The sequence below is a fragment of the Lolium perenne genome, chromosome 4, assembly GCF_019359855.2.
Source record: "Lolium perenne isolate Kyuss_39 chromosome 4, Kyuss_2.0, whole genome shotgun sequence".
NCBI classification, from domain to species: domain Eukaryota; kingdom Viridiplantae; phylum Streptophyta; class Magnoliopsida; order Poales; family Poaceae; genus Lolium; species Lolium perenne.
In genome coordinates, this window is record NC_067247.2 from 261,409,144 (window position 1) to 261,422,593 (window position 13,450).

The window sequence follows — 13,450 nt, forward strand, 5'->3', positions numbered from 1 at the left end:
ATGTAGTGGATAACTACTATATTAAAGGGCAACAAACATCATTTTTCACAGAATTTTGAGACCTCCTCTAAATTAATCTGGTAGTAACACGTATCCCTTTTGAATGGTTTGATTTGTATATGGTTCTGTTGTGTGCAGTTTTGGTGCTCTGTAGCAACTGGACTGTTTCCTGGTGTCCGTTACATTCTTGCTGCATCCATAGTGGTGTTTACATCGCGGGGTGTTCCTAGCAGTGTTTAGAAGAGCGGTGGTCAAAGCGGTGGTGCTGAATCCCTGTCCCCCACGCGTGGGCTTTTTTATGGCCCGAGGTGTGCTATCTTTTCAGCTGTTTGTCTCTTCTCTGTATCTCTCATTATTTTCGAGCAATCCCCATCAGTCTCTGTCCGTTTCATCTCTTGCGACTGCGAGCAGAAATTTTCCCCCGTCCGAGCTCTCTGCTACCGCGAAATCTCCCTGGCAGAGCTCCTCCATGGCCGGCGGCCATGGTGAGGCTCGGTTCTTTGTCCGGTGTAGCGGCCGGCTGCCCCATCGGCGCGGCTCGGCCGACGGCGATCGCGAGCAGAAACTTCCTCCGCCCGGCCTCTCCCTTGCCGCGAGATCTCCCTAGCAGAGCTCCTCCGTGGCCAGCGGCCATGGTGAGGCTCGACTCCAGCTCCGGTCCGGTACAGCAATCGGCTGCCCCCTGGGCGCTGTTCTGGCCCATGGCGACTGCGAACAGGAATTTCCCTCTGCGTGTGCTCTCCCCTGCCATGAGACCCGTTGGCAGAGCTCCTCTGCGGCCGGTGGCCATGGTGAGGCTTGGGTCCTGCTCCGGTGTAGCGGCCGTCGACGAGGTGCTCCGGCTCCCCGACGAAGTTCCTCACCTGGAGGTCCCTGTGTGTTGCTTGAGTATGGGTGGTCTGTATCTTGGAGAGGAGTGGCTCTCAACGACGCAGTTGATTCGCTGCTTTATGTCCCGTGGGATTTTTGAGCCTTGGTTGTTTCATTGTCGCTGCGTGCCCGGCCGGAGGTCCCTGTGTGTTGCCGAGTTCGGCGGCGGCAAGCCATGGTGCTATGTCGTGGCGGTCGGGCCGCATGGCGAACGTGTGTACAATTTGTGTGTACTATGGTTGATAATGCAGCGGCAGCGTGGACGGCCAAGTTCTGCGTGCCTATGCCGGTCGTGCATGCTGCCACCGATGCGCTACAGTTGGAGATTGCTCCGTTCCGGGCGCGGTATTTGGTCTGGACCATACCAACCCTGCACAGCTTCCCACGACCAGTGGAGATGGAGCCGGGCCGAAAGGTTTCGCGGCGGCCAATCCGTTGAGGAGTGGCGTCCCTTCCCTGGTGCCGTGCGGTCCGGTCTTGGCGACGCCAACTCCACGCAGCTCGCCGGAATCGGCGGAGATGGAGCGGGGGCGGGTACAAAATAAAGATAAAGTGGGGGATCCAGGGGAGTTCGCGGCGGCCGACGAGAAGGATGCACGAGCCTCGCGGGAGTGGGTGCGACGGAGGCATCGGCGTTTGCGAGGCACGCCCTGCCGCGGGTGATGTGGTCGCGGCGACCGTACCAGTTCGTGTCTGGAAGTATAACTGTTGGTTGCCCGAGACTCATCGCCATCGTAGGTGCGCAACGCCTTGCCATCCTGTGAGGCTGTGACCCCGGTAGCTGAGACCGTCATCCTCATGGCGCAGAAGTTCAACACGACTGTAATGTAAGTTGTGTGAATATATTGCTACTGTCTGCCAGTGTGCCAGTGTTGAAATTAATCTGTTCATTCAGTTATATGATGCTTTGTTTTGGTTTCAGGGTGGTGTGCCAGAGGTCTGGCTGTGCTGTCTCGCCTCACCGACATGCTACTGCCGCTATTTGCCGACGCCAGTGAGCAGCGGCAACACCAACATAGATGATGTCCAGCAGATATGCGACGATTGCCACCAACGGGTAAGGTAAGGAATTCCATAATCAGCAAAGTATTGTTAGTTATTACCACTGTCTGAAACTTTCCATGGGAGGTTGCATATTTTACTCTGGTGCCCATTCCCAGGTGTTCTAATGTGTTCTTAACATCTGCTGGCGCTAACTGATTTTATTTTGGACTTGATTTGTATTCTAGGACGATGCACCTTCGATATGAAATCAGTTCATATATATTTTGATGAGGAGTTTCTATCTTTGACGAGTTTAATACATTTATCTGAATCTGTTACAGCGGGCTTTGCACCGCAAAGTAGTTTATTTAATAGGCTCTTTTCAGATTAATTATTGTAAAGAGTGGTCGGATTCAGCATGGAGTAGTAGGGTGGTTCTTCAGTGCTTTTGATTGATACCATTGTTCTTTCCACCCATTGTTGATTTTCAGTTCCAGTCACGAATTGAGTAGCCGGACTACTGATAATTGTGGTTGATGTACGTATATGCAGAGTTCTGAATTCATGTATTAATTGTACAACAGGCCTGTGAAGATGCACACATTTATTGTGAATTCTTTTTTTTCGTCCTACTGAATTGTTATAAGAAGCATTTAGGTACAAGAATTTCTTCCTTGGTTATTGTAACCAGCTGACTGTTTACTGTTCTTTTTTTCTTCTGAAATTAGCAGAACAGACATGTCTGTTGCATTATCTCTGCCTAATGCTAAGCTTAATCAGATTGATCATCTTTGCAAGGTGAACTATTATACGTTATCTGAGAAGATATTAATGTAGTGTTCCATAGATAATGCAATTATATTTATCTCTTTCACTATTAATGCAGGGCCACAATAACAAAAAAATCATGCAATTTATATTTATCTCTTTCACTATTCATGCAGAGCCCCCCAGTAACAAAAATAATCATTTTAGTGGAATGATCAGTGGTTATCACATTTTCTTGGTAACTCATCCAACATTTTCAGCATGCCTAGATGCAATATATAGTCAGGTGCAGTGTGATTGATTTTATTTACTTTGGCTTAGTGATCTTTCCCTTGTGTGGATTTTCTTTGCTGCACAAAAAAAACCAAGATGGTGACTAATATCAAGGTGTTTATTTCTTTATGCACACTCTAACTGGTTGGAGAAAGATATTTATTGAACCTGACCAATGCAATGCTACATTTTCACGTTTACTAGAAATGCCAAAATGTATAATATTCATAATACTGACAATTCTACTAATGCATTCCTTTTGTGGGAGGCTGCTTCTTCACCATCTTGACAAATTTTTTCCCATTTTACATGTGGGTATGCATAATTCTTCTAGATAGCAATCAGATCTTGCTTAGCTTTGCTGTTCACGGATGGGTTCTGTTTCTTGTAATGTGAAGTTCTGTTTTTTGTAATGTGAAATAATTTACTTCTGCATATTAAAAAAATGGGTTTGCTTTTAAAGGACATTGGGCACATTTTGTACCGAGCAGGTCACAAAATTCTTTTTTCGACATGGATCTGCAAAGTTTCAAAATGCCAGATAGCAATCGGATCTTGCTAAGCTTTAGTGCTCTCATATTAGTTCCAGTTTCTATAATATGAAATAACTTCTTTGCATGCTGAAACTTTGTTGACTTCCTTTCCAGTCTATTGATTAATTTGGCTGCTCTAAAAATCAGCTCATAGGATAGTGTAAGAGAGAACATTCTTTTATTCACGATTAGTGAATTATTGATTATAATATTGCCCTTATTATGGTTCTTAATCTGCGTCCTTATCTTCCTAAGCTAAAAGCTCTGTTCTTTCTTTTTTTGGCTGACATCCACTGCTCATGAGGTGAGTTATCATCTTGTATATTTATCAAGCTAAGTATGTTTGTCATTCTGGATGTGGTATAATTTATTTCAAAATAATGAGTTTGATCACACATCAATCTTGCATTGACTAGCTAACTATCACTCATGACTAGAGTAATTCGATACCATGATATATTATTTTCTAAGTGGCTGGTATTCTAATCCAGTAGTAGGAGCCATCCACAATAATTGAAATGCAGTGCTATGATGCCGGTGATGTGAGCAAACTCATTTCTAGCATGAAAAGGATGTTGGTATAAAACTTCTTTATGGCGATGCAAATAATTGCGATTGGTATTGGTGTCCAAATATAGCACTAGAGCCAAGACAATCTTCTTTCTTATATATTATATACTGTTAATTAACACTAATAGCTTATTTCTCTTACAATTTATCTGATCCTAAATTGTTCTCGGGGTCCATGGTTTGTCGTATAGATACATGGCATCCACAACAACATTTTGAGTGTGACACCAAAAAATCTAGCAACTTCCGTAACTATATTGCTAAATACCATTTCGGAACTATGAACATGTTTCAATGTCTATAATGATATTCCTCCTTTTTTTTAGCATCTCATTGCGTAGTTTCTACGAACATCGAAGGTTGCAGTAATTTTTCCTTGTCATTTTTGGTTTATATAAAGATCATAGTGGAACAACTGCATGCTTTGGTTGATACGAAATTCTGAATCAGGACTGGTAACTAAGCTTGGAACTATTATCCAGTTCCTTCATTAGTACGAAACAATGTATTAGCTAACAAATTGATAGGTGGTGGACATGTAGTCTATTTCAACTTAAGATGTTACTCCCTTTCGATTACTTCGCCATTCTTTTACTTTTTTTTTATTTGGTTCTCTATAAAAGGGGATATCTTGCACATATGGTAACAGATTTTTCCGTAGGATAGAAGCGTGGTTGTGAGCCAATGTAAATATCTACCTTTTCTATCTCACACACTAAGTTCACTGCAAAAACTTCCAAGTATGGTAGCCAGACCATTTTGGTTGATCAGGTTCATTATACAAATAATTGACCATGTTCTTCCATATTGTCAATCACGGTCTCGGCAGTAATATATCTCCGCCGGCAACTTTTATCCATATGCAAGTTAATTGGACCACAATGTAAGTGACATATTCATGCCATCTCACACATTGCCATCAGTTAGCCACGGCATAGGCGTGGCGTGCCGCCGCGCCCAGCCATTGCTAGTTAAAACAATGACGTATTCCATTCCCTTAACCTCGCAATATTTTAATTGCTCGAGATCTGATCTATAGTATCATTGTACCTAGTTTAATCTCATTACATAAAAGTACTCTCTACTCATATCGTAATACAATATCCTTTGTGGACAAACTTATTAGTCACATGCTTGCAAGCTATGTGGGATATTGTGTTACCGAGTAGGCTGATAGTATATCTCTTTGTCACATAAGTGACATATCTCAGTCTTGATTCATGCAACTTATCAAGCAACTTTTGAAGTACATGAAAGACACCTTTATGATCAGCTTGTTACGGTTGATGCCCCCAAACTATTCTTCCGATGCCAAGGAGTAACTAATGGTGCTTATCGTAACGCCGATTTCACACTGTTCGGGAACCCCGCCAAGAGGAAGGTATGATGAGCATAGTAGCAAGTTTTCCCTCAGTAAGAAACCAATGTTTAATCGACCAGTAGGAGAAAGACGTGACTTCTAAAGGTGTTGCTAGCTGACTAGTGGTAGGGCACACAACCAAAAAAAAATCCCCAACTTACAATGAGGTTGTCAATCTTACCAATTTTGCTGAACACAAAGGATTAAATGTATCGAGTGGAAGGAGATGTTTGCAGTAACTAAAGAGAACAGTGCTTGCAGAAAGTAAACATAATAGGATTGCAGTAGATGAATTTATCAGTGTAAAGGAAAGGACCGGGGTCCACAGTTCACTAGAGGCGTCTCTCCATAAAGATAAATAGCATGTTGAATGAATAAATTACAACGGGCAATTGACAGAATATCGATCATACATGACTACGTGATTACTATGAGATTCGTTTGGGCATTACAACATAATACATAGACCGTAATCCAACTGCGTCTATGACTAATAATCCACCTTCCGGTTATCGTCCGAACCCCTTTAAGTATTAAGTTGCAAGCAACCGATTATCGCATTAAGCAATGTGCGTAAGGTAAACAATAAAATTGCCTTTGGATAAAACATTGTTGTTTTCTCCCTAGTAGCAACAACACATCTACAATCTTAGAAGTTACTGTCACTCTCCTAGATTACTAGAGGCATGAACCTATTATCGAGCATAAATACCCCCTCTTGGAGTCACAAGCATCTACTTGACCATAGTATCTAATGGCAACGGAGAGCATGCAAGATCACAAATAACATATGACATGAATGTATAATCGACCTCAACATAGTATACAATATTCATCGGATCCCAGTAAAGACAACATATGTAGGATTACATAAGAATGATCTTGATCATGTAGGGCAGCTCACAAGATTTATACATGAGGTACAAATTGGAGAAGACAACCATCTAGCTACTGCCATGGACCCATAGTCCAGGGATGAACTACTCACGCATCACTTCAGATGCGGGCATGGCGATGTAGATGCCTCCGGCGATGATTTCCCCCTCCGGCAGGGTGCCGGGAAGAGCTTCAGAACCCCCCGATATGGGTCCTGCGATGGCTGCTGTGACGGAACTTTTCGTGGATGGAGGCTCGGGTCTTCAGGGTTTTCCCGAGATCGTGAATAAATAGGCGGAGAGGCGATGTCGGTGGCCACCTGGGTGGGCCAGACCATGCCTTGGCGCGGGCCCATGCCTGGCCGCGCCAAGGGGTGGTTTGGCCCTCCTGTGGCTTGATGTCTACGCACGCTTCTATTCCTGTAGACAGTGTTGGGCCTCCAAGAGCAGAGGTTTGTAGAACAGCAGCAAGTTTCCCTTAAGTGAATCACCCAAGGTTTATCGAACTCAGGGAGGTAGAGGTCAAAGATATCCCTCTCAAGCAACCCTGCAATTAAGATACAAGAAGTCTCTTGTGTCCCCAACACACCTAATACACTTGTCAGATGTATAGGTGCACTAGTTCGGCGAAGAGATAGTAAGATGCAAGTGATATGGATGAATATGAGTGGTAATAGCAATCTGAAATAACTATGGCAGCAAGTAAACATGCAGTAGAACAGTAAATAAACGGAGTTTCGATATTCGGAAACAAGGCCTAGGGATCATACTTTCACTAGTGGACACTCTCAACATTGATCACATAACTGAATAAATAAATGCTACACTCTCTTGTTGGATAACAAACACCATTCATTGCGTAGGGCTACAAAAGCACACCTCAAGCCGGAGTTAACAAGCTCCACAACTTCATAAAGGAAACACACACGATGCGCACACTGTCACCATCACACCGTGGAGAGTGAATCCGGAGTTCATATTAAAGTAACCTCTAGAGTGTATAATAGTGCTACTCTTGATAACTCTCCTAATGGAATCACTAATCGTGTAGTGGCTACAAAAGCTCCGCTCAGAGTTCATCAAGTACTTGACAAACACCACTCATAGGGATATCCACGTAAAATCATAAATCCAAGATAATATATTTATCATAGTGATAATTAACTTCATAATCTACAAGAGTTCACAATCATAACCTACGCCAAGTACTACATGATGCACACATTGTCCACTTTACATCATGAAGGAGGAATAGACTACTTTAATAATATCACTAGAGTAGCACATAGATGATATTCAACTAGATCACAAAGCTCATCATATGGATCTCAATCATGTAGGACAGCTCATGAGATCATTGTATTGAAGTACATGGGAGAGAGATTAACCACATAGCTACCGGTAGAGCCCTTAGCCTCGAGGGAGAACTACTCCCTCCTCATCATAGGAGACATCAACGGCGATGAAGATGCGGTGGTGTCGATGGAGATACCTTCCGGGGGCAATTCCCCGTCCCGGCGGCGTGCCGGAACAGAGACTTCTGTCCCCCGAACTTGGCTTCGCGATGGCGGCGGCTGCGTAACTTTTCTCGTCCCGTGGCTTATCTTTTTAGGGTTTTCGAGGCGGAGAGAATATATAGGCGGATGGGCAGCCTCGGAGGGGCCAGGGGCGGCCTCCCCACCAGGTGGCGCGGCCAGGGGGCCACCCGCGCCGCCTTATGGTGTGGGCCCTCTGCTGCCCGTCTCCGACTCTTCTTCGATGTTCTGGAAGCTCCGTGGAAAAATAAGATCGTGGGCTTTTGTTTCGTCCAATTCCGAGAATATTTCATGTGTAAGATTTCTGAAACCAAAAACAGCAGAAAACATGAACTGGCACTTCGGCATCTTGTTAATAGGTTAGTTCCGGAAAATGCATCAAAACGATATAAAGTATGAATAAAACATGTAGGTATTGTCATAAAACTAGCATGGAACATAAGAAATTATAGATACGTTGGAGACGTATCAAGCATCCCCAAGCTTAGTTCCTACTCGCTGATGACCCACAAGTATAGGGGATCGCAACAGTCTTCGAGGGAAGTAAAACCCAATTTATTGATTCGACACAAGGGGAGACAAAGAACACTTGGAAGCCTTAACAGCGGAGTTGTCAATTCAGCTGCACCTGGAAACAGACTTGCTCGCAAGAGTTTATCGATAGTAATGATTTTATAGATGCAAAGAGTGAGTGAAATAACAGCAGCAGAGTAACAAAGACAGCAGTAGTGATTTTAGTAAACAGCAGGATTAAAATACTGTAGGCACGGGGACGGATGAACGGGCGTTGCATGGATGAGAGAAACTCATGTAACAATCATAGCAGGGCATTTGCAGATAATAATAAAACGGTGTCCAAGTACAAAGCAATCAATAGGCATGTGTTCCAATTATAGTTGTACGTGCTCGCAATGAGAAACTTGCACAACATCTTTTGTCCTACCAGCCGGTGGCAGCCGGGCCTCAAGAGAAACTACTGGATATTAAGGTACTCCTTTTAATAGAGTACCGGAGCAAAGCATTAACACTCCGTGAACACATGTGATCCTCACATCGCTACCATTCCCTCCGGTTGTCCCGATTTCTGTCACTTCGGGGCCATCGGTTCCGGACAGCGACATGTGTATACAACTTGCAGGTAAGATCAATAAACAATGAATATCATGATGAAACAATAACATGTTCAGATCTGAGATCATGGCACTCGGGCCCTAGTGACAAGCATTAAGCATAACAAGTTGCAACAATATCATCAAAGTACCAATTACGGACACTAGGCACTATGCCCTAACAATCTTATGCTATTACATGACCAATCTCATCCAATCCCTACCATCCCCTTCGGCCTACAGCGGGGGAATTACTCACACATGGATGGGGGAAACATGGCTGGTTGATGTAGAGGCGTTGGCGGTGATGATGGCGATGATCTCCTCCAATTCCCCGTCCCGGCGGAGTGCCAGAACGGAGACTTCTGGCTCCCGCGACGGAGTTTCGCGATGTGGCGGCGTTCTGGAGGGTTTCTGGCGACTTCGACTTCTCCCCGTGCGTTTTTAGGTCGAGGCCGATAAATAGTCCGAAGGAGGGCATCGGAGGCCGGCCGAGGGGGCCACACCATAGGGCCGCGCGGGCCCCCCCTAGGCCGCGCCGCCTTATGGTGTGGGGCCCTCGGGCCTCCACTTGATTTGTCCTTCTGGCTCCGTCAGTATTCTGGGAAAATAGGGCCTTCTGCATAAATTCCGAGGATTTTTCGGAAAGTTGGAATTCTGCACAAAAACGAGACACCAGAGCAATTCTGCTGAAAACAGCGTTAGTCCGTGTTGGTTGCATCCAAAATACACAAGTTAGAGGCGAAACAATAGCAAAAGTGTTCGGGAAAGTAGATACGTTTTGGACGTATCAACTCCCCCCAAGCTTAGCTTATTGCTTGTCCTCAAGCAATTCAGTTAACAACTGAGCGATAAAAGAACTTTCACGAACACATTTGCTCATATGATGTATATATTCTCATGCTATGGCTAATACTTAAGCAGTTCATAATGAGATATATGCAAATAGGATCATCTAACAGCTATGTCAATCATGGAGAGGTACCAACAATTAATAATAAGCATCATGAATCATGTATATAAGCAGGATTGCAATGTTCATAAGAGAGTATGATAAAGTGATATCTCGCTTGCCTGTATTTGATTGGCAAAACATAAATGCCCGGGCACCTCTGGAGTTCATAGAAAGACTAGAAGTAGTGATTGTCAAAGATAAAAGCATCAAAGTTATACCACAATCAATCATATTTTGAGACAAGCATATTATACTAAGAATGACAGTTGTGCTCTCAAGATAGTGCTCAAAGAAATAATGGAGACACAACATAGAAGTAAAAGATTGACCCTTCGCAGAGGGAAGCAGGGATTAACATGCGCTAGAGCTTTTCATTTTTGAAATCAGGAGTAGAATCATTTTGAGAGGTGTTTGTTGTTGTCAACGAATGGTAATGGGTACACCAACTACCTCGCCAACCGAACTTTCAAGAGCGGCTCCCATGAATTATTTGCATATTTATTTGACACTCCTTCCAACCTTTCTTACACAAACCATGGCTAACCGAATCCTCGGGTGCCTGCCAACAATCTCATACCATGAAGGAGTGCCTTTTTATTTTAGTTTTATTATGATGATGACACTCCCCCCCAACCTTTGCTTACACAAGCCATGGCTAACCGAATCCTTCGGGTGCCGTCCATCAATCACAAACCATGGAGGAGTGTCTATTTAAGTTAATTAATTTGGGACTGGGAATCCCATTGCCAGCTCTTTTTGCAAAATTATTGGATAAGCGGATGTGCCACTAGTCCATGTGAGAGTCCGTCAAAAGTAAATGACAAGGTTGAAAGCTAAACACCACATACTTCCTCATGAGCTATGAAACATAAACACAAATTGAGAAGCATTTTGAAGGTTTTAAAGGTAGCGCATGAGAATTTACTTGGAATGGTTTGAAATGCCATGCATAGGTATTTATGGTGGACACTTTGGAACAACTTGGTTTTCAGGTATTTGGAAGCACGAGCAGCGTTCCCGCTCAGTACAAGTGAAGGCTAGCAATAGACTAGGGAGCGACAAATCAAGAGGGCAGTAACTGTCATAATCATGCTTGCGGCAAAATAAATTAACGGAAGCATAAAAGTGATACAAGAACTCTGAAGCAATATAAATCATCGAGGCTTAATTGACTTTGGTTCAGTCATATGCATGCGTGAGCATATGCCAAGTCGATATAAATGAATTATTCAGAGGAGGATACCACAATGCCATACCTACTTATGAATAAAACGATGCAAGCAAACATCCATGACATGCTACTCATATTAATAGATTGGAGCTAAACATGAGAGATCATAAACTACTAGACTTTCTCAAATAACATATACCTCACATGAACCAACTAAGCATGCTCACATGGATGAGTATATGTACAAAAATGAAAACAAATAGAGTTCATACCAGCCTCTCACCACAATCAGATTGTCGTAGATCGTCATTATTGCCTTTTCACTTGTATAGCTTGGATAATATGAAATGAAAGCCACGCTCCAGCCACCGAAGACCATTGAACTCAAGATGAACTTTACAAACCAAAGAAGAACAGCAAATATTTTTGGTGTTTTCGAATTGCAAATAAGAACAAAAGGAAACAAGCAAACAAAGCAAAATCTTTTTGGGTTTTCTTATAGCAAACTAGCAATAGCAAATAAAGCCAAACAAATGCAAGAAACCAAAGCAAACAAATGGTGAAGAGAAACAACAGAAATATTTTTGGTCTTTTTGTGTTTTGGAAAGGAAACAAAGCAAAAACAAGAAATAGCAAACTAGAAGAAACACAGAAAAGCGAGATGGCAGAAATCTGCCAAAACCTGACAGCAGTACAGAAATCGATTTTTACAAAAATCTTACGTTGCTCAGCTCGAAAAGTGTTCAACTAATGAAAGTTAGATAACAACCTGGGGAACCTGCACAAAAATTGGCAGCTCAAAATAACGTTCTGGCTGTGCGCACGAATTTTTCTAGTAACAGTCCAGAATCTGTTTTCAGGCAGCACTTCCCCAAATATCATCTCCCTCTCATTAGAAAACCACTCAAAGAGACTAAACAAGTATGTACAAGTATCCAGCAATCATAATATGCAAAGAATGAGTGATGCCGGTATACCTCCCCCCAAGCTTAGGCTTTTGGCCTAAGTGGAGTTCAATCCCATCGAGACCATGAGGCAGTATCTCCGTAGTACGACGAAGATGGATCATATTCCGGGCATGTGCTAGAGGAAGCACCCGGATACGTGACGGTGTAGTCGTGGGAGGCCTCGGCGTCCTCGGAGTCATGCTGCTGGTGGAAGTCTTGTATCTTCATATGTTCATCCACCTCCTCCTTAGTGCACGACCATGATTGCCTGTCAATACTGAACAAACCTGGTTGGGGAAGAGGGATTTCCTTCTCATCCCCGTCAGCAAACAACATTCTATAGACCATATTATCTAAAGTAGAATCAGTGGTAACAAAATGATGACTCTTCATAGCAACAATATCGAGTCTCCTAGGGGTCAATGGCACATCATTAGGATCAAGAGGAAGTCTTAAATATGTTAAAACGCGCAGTGCAATAGTTCCTCCAAAAATAGTCCCCCTATTAGACAGGCGGCGAGCAATAAGAGAACCAAGGTGATAAGATGTCCGACCAGTAAGTGCAATATTCAAGAAAGCAAGATGGTAACTAGAAATATTGCTAGTGTTCTCCCTACCAAGAATGCTAGTAGCAATGTAATATGCAAAATACTTAATGGCGGGGAGTTGAATGTTCCTTATCTTGCCACGCTGAATGGTGCGACAATCATCATCGGTGATCCCTCGATAGAGCTCCAACAAGTCCCGGGGGTTGTCATCAATCCTACTTGCTGTACCTACAGGGGCAATATCCAATGCACAACAAAAATCTTCCAATTCCATAGTAACAGGATTACCATAGATCTTGAATGCAACTGTCGGCTCGTATTGCGTGTTGTTGAACCTGAAGCTCTCGACAAAAATTTTGGTGAGCATATAGTATTGCTCCCTTTCGTCTTCCACGTAGGTGGTTAAGCCCGCCCTATTGACAAGGGTGAAGAAATCATCAAATATCCCTGCATTTCTCAGAAAATCATAGCATGGAAAAGATGAAGCATTAGGAGCCCCGTTGTCCTCTTCGGGCGTGAAGCTAGGCGCGATGATATCCTCATTGTACGATCGCCTAAGCCGGGTGGCGGCCCTAGAAGGCCTCCCGGTGCTGGTTGTTCCTTTCTTGAACAATTCTCCAAAGTTGAACTTCTTCATCTCTTCTCTGAAATTTTCAACAAGTGATATAAAATTTGATTTGGTGACATATAATCAAGGGGAACTACTATAGGAACTTGCTAGAGTACTAATCATGCATCAAAACTAGTTTATACAACTTAGAACAAGCATGCAAGCTCACTAAACATGTTACCTGCAGCAGCAAAATATTCAAGATATACTCAACCAAACAAAATTCTATTTGGATAATCGGAGGAGTCACATACCGAAGAGCAAATGTGCCAAATTTCAGACAGAAATCTGGGCTGAGCAAAGAGATCGAAAAATCTGGAGTTCTTGAGCAAAAACGCGAGT

General features: G+C 43.3%; 1 long non-coding RNA gene across 2 annotated transcripts; it reads left to right on the forward strand.

Moving 5' to 3' along the window:
* Positions 1-323: 323 nt before the first annotated feature.
* On the forward strand, positions 324-2,483 carry LOC127332099 (uncharacterized). 2 transcript variants are annotated; one of them, XR_007870196.2, is made up of 3 exons: positions 329-1,697; positions 1,793-1,932; positions 2,100-2,483. It is a non-coding gene; the product is annotated as an uncharacterized lncRNA (long non-coding RNA). The 2 variants fall into 2 exon arrangements; XR_007870195.2 differs by having other exon boundaries at positions 324-1,697; positions 1,793-2,483.
* Positions 2,484-13,450: the final 10,967 nt, after the last annotated feature.